The sequence below is a fragment of the Tiliqua scincoides genome, chromosome 1 (genome assembly GCF_035046505.1).
Source record: "Tiliqua scincoides isolate rTilSci1 chromosome 1, rTilSci1.hap2, whole genome shotgun sequence".
Classification (NCBI taxonomy): Eukaryota; Metazoa; Chordata; class Lepidosauria; order Squamata; family Scincidae; genus Tiliqua; species Tiliqua scincoides.
The window spans coordinates 290966834-290973380 of record NC_089821.1 but is presented as its reverse complement, the minus strand read 5'-3'; positions in this window follow the sequence as shown (position 1 = coordinate 290973380).

Here is a 6547-nt window from a genome sequence, read left to right as displayed (position 1 = left end):
GGCCCAGTTTGAGAACCTCTGCCTTAATGTGTCCATTAAACTTTACTATAAAGTGTTATTTTGTGTGTAAAGGGGCGGTATGCTCTGCGGAGGCCCTCCAGTGTGCCAGCAAGAGGACCAAGACTTATGCTAGACGTGCAATGGGTGTATACATGCCCTTCATCAGATTATAAAAGCTAACACAGTAGTATCAGGTAAACAGGCGTACAAGGCAATCCTCTGCACTCATATTCAGGAATAAGCTGCATGGTGTTCATTGGTGGTTACTCCCAGGAAAGTGTGATTGCTGCACTAATGTCTTACTAAGTTCACCAATTGTTAACTCTAGGAGCGACAAGCTTCTTGCAGAATCATGCTACAACCAACAGTTTTGTTTTGTTTTTTTACCAAAATTTAGTTTCTAACAGAAATGATTGCATCAGTTCAACCCAACAATTAAACTACTGGAGCATCTGGTAAGTCACAGCCCATCATTAATGATCTTGCACGCATAATTTCGTCCCAATATTTTCATCCATCATTTTTTTTTTTAAATGTAGGAATGGTCGCTCACATGGAAGAAAGACCAGATGGTATTTATTTTATGATTTATTTCAAAACATGAAGGCCCTCTCTGCAGGCCTCTCTTACAAAGTAACTAAAAAGCTGCTTACAGCACAAGTGCATTTAAAACAAAGTATGAGAAAATGAAATGGACAACCAAGAAAACTGAGAGGCAAAAGAGGGCAAGCTATTGCAAAACAAAACAGAAGTACCAGCCAAAAACATCTACCAAAGAGTTTAATCAATCCAAATCAAGCATCTGCCTAAAAAGCTAGGTTTTGACCAAGTTATGTGGAGAAGGCTATATAGGCTTTACACCAGAAAAGGCTCTGTTCCTAGATGAAATTATTATCAGTGATGAAAATTAGGTGGTTTTGTTCATTGTTAGGCTTAGAAAAGTGTTTCTGAATGTTTGTCTTCCGACATACCACTTTACATGGTCCACCTAAGAAGGAAGAGCCCTGCCGGATCAGGCCAAAAGCCCATCTAGACCAGCTTCCTGTATCTCTCAGCCAGGGCCTAGGAAAGGAGGGTAAAGGGGGTAATTTGTACTTGGGCCCAGGGTCAAGAAGGGGGTCCAGGAGCCAAAAGAGGGGGCCCAGAAATTTCCTGGGATCTTACATTCTCCAATCTCACTGCCCAAGCAGGATGCTGGGGGCAATACTGTGGGCACATGGCCACAACTACTGCCATACACACCAGGCCCAGGATTGCATACATTCCTTAACAGTGTCACATCTGGGAGGAAACCGACCTGCTACAGAAGGTCTTTGGTTTGTGGATCTGGACTCCAAAGACTATTCCAGCTAGTGCCACTATCCCCCTGCCTGTTTTGTCCACATTGCCACCCTCCCCATTCTGTTTCACCCCTCCCTCTTTGGGAAGGGGCGCAAAAGAAACTCTGTACCCCCTGATAAAATTCCTCTCTGAGGCCCTGCCCACAGCAGCCCACCAGATGCTCAGGGAGCACAAAAGACAACAAGAGACCTGCATCCTGGTACCCTCCCTCACATCTGGCATTCTGAAGTAGCCTACTTCTAAAATCAGGAGGTTGTACATACCCATCATGGCTTGTAACGTATGATGGACTTTTGATTTAGAAATCTGTCCAATCCCCTTTTAAAGCATCCAGGCCAGATGCCATCACCACATCCTGTGGTAAGGAGTTCCACCGATTAATTACATACTGGGTCGAATCCACCTATTTGAAGTGCTACTGGAAGGAACTGACAATGACATCATTGCCATTTGCTTCTGGGTTGGGAGACCAGATGCGACCCGACAAAAACCAATAAGAGGCTCAGGGTTTTTTCAAGTGCTTGAAAAGAATGGTTTGGAGTTCTGCCCACCAAGCTGAGCCTTCTACTGTTGTTTGTTGCATCCTGTTCCTGATCTTGCTGCCGGGCAGCAGGTGTCCAGGAGTCCTGTGCGTACCACTAGATACCACCTCAAGTACTACTGGTGGTACACGTATTACTGGTTGAGAAACACTGGCTTAGAAAACCAGAACATTTAGACAGAGGCATATTTCACCAGCTACTTTCAGACTGAAATGGAGGGCATTTGAACTCGTGAGACAGAAAGCCTGCAGGACCCATCTTTTAACTATCCATTATTTGGACTCTCTTCTTTCAAATCTTAAGTCTAAATTATTATTCATAATGGCAATGATGCCTGAGGGTAGTGACCCTCAAACACTTCATCTCTAGAATGACCAAATCATGTCATGTCTAGAGACTCTTCCAAAGCCTGGTGATGACTCTGCCCACCAGAGACAACCTCCAGAGCTGGTGAGGACATGTCTCCCAGCACCTCCCTGGTTCTCCAGGAGTTCTCAAAGGTTAAAGACAGAGAATTTAAAATAACAATTATATCAGTTATATATCCAAGAGCAACCTTGGATATAACTCATTCAGCCCAACAGTCTAACATTCATTTAGAGCAGCTAAATGATCCCGGACCATATCCTAATGGCCATATTGGGAACGAAGTCCTAAGTGGTCTGGTTCCAGGGTTTCCAAAGTACTGCTACTGCAGACATGATTTTGCTGACCCATTGAAATCATCTGTGGAGGCATTGTCCCATGTTCTACAACCACATGAGATAAGATTGCTGAGAACTTAGCCCTTTTGGAAAACTTTGTGCCCTAGTGCCAAACTTTGGAATACCATGTCTTAGGGGGCCTATCTGGCCCCCTGTCTTCCAATTTTTTGAAAGGCAGTAAAGATGCTTGGTCTGGATGGGATTTTGGGGCTGGCCTTATAATGAAGTAAACTGGAGTGGTCACCTCTCCCACAGATTATCAGGGGATTGGGGAGTGATGACTGCCTGTATCCTCACACACTGATCGCTGCTGTCGGTGTCAACACAAAGAGCCACTCTTGAGTCCTCATCCTCCTTTTTGGAGTGTTGTAAAAAAGAGGGCAATGTGGAGGAACGAAGAGCAAGTGAAAAGAAAAAAGGAAGTGTGGAGGAGAGGAGCGAAGATGCCCTCCACTCTCTTCTCCTCTCTTACACTCTGCCCCCCCTCCTTTTCAAATAAGGAAGGGAAGAGGGACTCAGGACAGCACTTCAGTCACCATCAGGCAGTAGTGCAGAGCAAAAGTATGGGTGGAATGGCATTGGCAGGCATGGCATTTGGCGCCTTGCCTCAGTTTCCCAGAAGTCTTATTGAAAAGTGGATAGTTGCTGCCTCAATGGATTGTTCAACACAAAAACAATGTTGTTTCTGTTGTTGCTGCATCATTTGTTGCTAGTCTCTTGCTGCTTGCTTTTGCCCTTATTGTACTAACTGAAGTTATAAAATATTGTATTCTGCTTTTTTTTTCTACATGAACCACCTGGAGGCTTTCAGACAAATGAAGATGGATTAAAAAACAACAACAAGGAGTCTTTCCCAAATGCAAAACGTAGCTTGCCTTTAGAATGAATTCCTAAAACCCTTAACTCATCTAAATCACTTGGGGCTGACAGGTATGCCTAACCACATGTCATTTCCCTCCAATTAGGAGGACTTGATGTCATCACTCCACCTTGAACCACAAGTGCACACCCCCAACTACTTTAAATCCTCAGCAACTGTGAAAACAATGAATGAGATGAATAACCCGCAGGGGTAGTGGGGTGAGGGAGAAAGGGCAGGACACTCACCTGTGTAGGGTCCTTCTTTGCCACGAAAAGAAATGCGTTTAGCTTGGCTTCCATTTCTTTTTCTGAATTCCCATCCTAAAATTGTCATGCATAATTTGATACAAATGGGTTGTTTTAGTTTCAGGCGGGAGGGGGGACGGGGACGGGCAGAACCGAGTGAATCACCTGCAAGTCATTGAGAAAGCAGCTCTCCTTTCAGGTCAGGGTTAGGGTAATTAGTCATTCAAGCTAAACTATAATTTGCCTGAGGAGAAACAAGTGATTTGAATTTTCATGTTTTCACTGTTAATGGTGAGCCATAATTTCCCTGAATGCAATGATCCCTCCCCTCAAGGAACGCCTTGGAAAAAAAGCAGTCCTTTGCCACAGCCAAAACAGTCGAGCTTCTCTGGTAGGCACTGCTGAGACAGCCACTTGAGTCCATAAACATTGCTTATTACTTGCTGACACGCTACAGCTTTCCTTCATAGTTCGCCCAATGTTGCAAAACTGGCGATTCTTTTTTTAAAATTGTTCTTTAGCTCTCAACAGTTTGTTCAGAACATTCCAAGAGCCCAATTCTATCAAAATTCCCATGCGGTGATGCAGGAGCACTGGCACGGCTGCATTCCATGGGGAAACTTTAGCTGCTGGAGTCTCTTCGTGGTAAGGAGATGTTTGTCCCCTTGTCCTGGAGTAAGCTCCAACAGCTGCAATGGGTTGACACGGAACTGAACCAGCGATATCCTTGGCACAAGTCTGAGTTGATCCATGACAGCAGATCAGCACTGGGAAGTGGGGATTAGGATATGGGTGCGCACTGGTGTCACCGAGCCTGCCCCCTCCAGGGCCCGATCTGCCCACCCTGCCTCTGCCAGTGGAGAATCTAACTACTTTGAATGGTTCCAATATTTCTAAGTCAGGAAGAGAGGCCTTATCTGATACACTATCCCTGATGATGGGTTATTCCTGCTAACCGAAGGTTAGTTGAGTCAGCGTTTCTAGATTAGGTCTTGAAAGTCATTTATTTTCCAGTGTTTTCCCTTAGAGAAATAGCAATGGTCTTTCTGCTTGCTAACATTCTAATCTCTGAGCAAATAGAAGCCTTTTATTTCCTCCGTTGCATCTCTTGCATCAGCAATTTGTGCAAGAGCCCCATCTTCATCCTTGAGTTGAGTGGTATCACCAGATTCCCGCGTCCTGTCTGTGCAGCTGGCCCAGGGGAATGGGGATCTCTAGCACAAATATTCTATCAACCATCTATTTATTTCCGCTCTTGAACAGTTCAAGCTGCCCTGAAAATTTCCAGTATTTGTGTGTGTGTGTGTGTGTGTATGCGCACGTGCGCGTGCGTGCGTGCGTGAATTCATTCGTGGAACAGCACTTTCCTGGCTCTATGTTTAATTCCGCCATCATTTCCAAAAGGCCTGTGAAATAGTTCTGTATGTTTAGCATTAAATACTGTAACCGAACTGCTTGGATTAGAAAAATGAAAAAAGTACATATGCACAATTTCCAATTGAGAAGCAAATGACAAAAAGCCAGCATACTTGCCTTGTGATTCCAAAAGCAAACTCAATGCACATTTAGGGTGCATGCCAGACCATCTAAAAATGCTTGAATTCATGGCCAGTGGGCATTAGGCTGCATTTAGATCTCATCAACATGCCATTCAATGCAAGGTTCAAGCCTTCCTTTGGTTGCCTGAGTAGGAGGCAATAGGACAAGAAGACATTATTGTTTATACAATACCAGAAATGAGACAGATGCTTGACCGATTAAGAGTGAAGCCTGCGATGTTGCCCACTGTGTTTCACAGTGCTAAGTGATCCATTTGTGAAGGTTCATGTGACTAATGCCATATTAAGAATGGCATTGGCAAAGTGACACCACACAACCTTTCTTGGCTGCTGCAAGGATTGAAGAATTAGGGAAGGGGTATGGAATGCAAACATTGCCTGGGGCATCTGGTGGAAAGGTGAATGCATCCCCCACCCCTTGGCCTCAGGCTATATATCCTGACCTTGTTGAAATACAAAAGGGAGATGAAAAAGTTGACTGGATGACCAATTGCAGCCCAACACACATTTTGATGCCTTCAATGTCAGACCTATACTTGAATATATTTAGGGTGCTGATTCCAAAAATGGCATCAGTTTTGCCCTATCAACTCTAGTTTTGGACAGTGGTGGACCTCCCCAGCCCTGTGCCCAGGGCAAAGGTCCATGATGGTGCCCCCGCATGGGCTGTCACCATGCCCCATGTGAAAATTTGCCCCCCCCCTCACTCACTTGAGGCTCACAGAGCCTCACGTGACCCAGGCTAAGTCGGGGAAGCCTATATGAGGTTCCCCAATGCTATAAATTGTGCTTCCAGAAAACCAGAATCACAGTTTCCGACCCCATCAGGAGCCTCAGAGAGGCTTCCACAGGGTCCTAGAGACTTGTGCCTGGGCTTTTGCCCTACCTAAGCCTATGGCAGGTCCGCAACTAGTTTTGGACACCATATGTGCTGTTTCAATTATATTTCTGCTCATCAGCATCTAAGGTAGGTATGTTGTAACCCCAAAACTAGAGCTCATAGGGCAATAGTTTCCCTACCAAACATCTCTGGTTAATGATATAGAACGGGGATGGGAAAACATTGATTCTTACACATTGAGAAGCTAGAAAAATCAACACAAGGCTGCCATTTTTTGTGATAGTCCTGAGGATTTTTTTTACAAAGTGTCATTCTGCCCTTGGTACTGTATATAATCATTTCTATAAGTGAGTCACCCTTGAGGTTTTCATTGGGTTTATTTTTGTCATCAGTCAAGCAGAACTTGTGACTGCAAGATGATTTTAAAAGATAATGGTCGTAGACAGTCAAAAC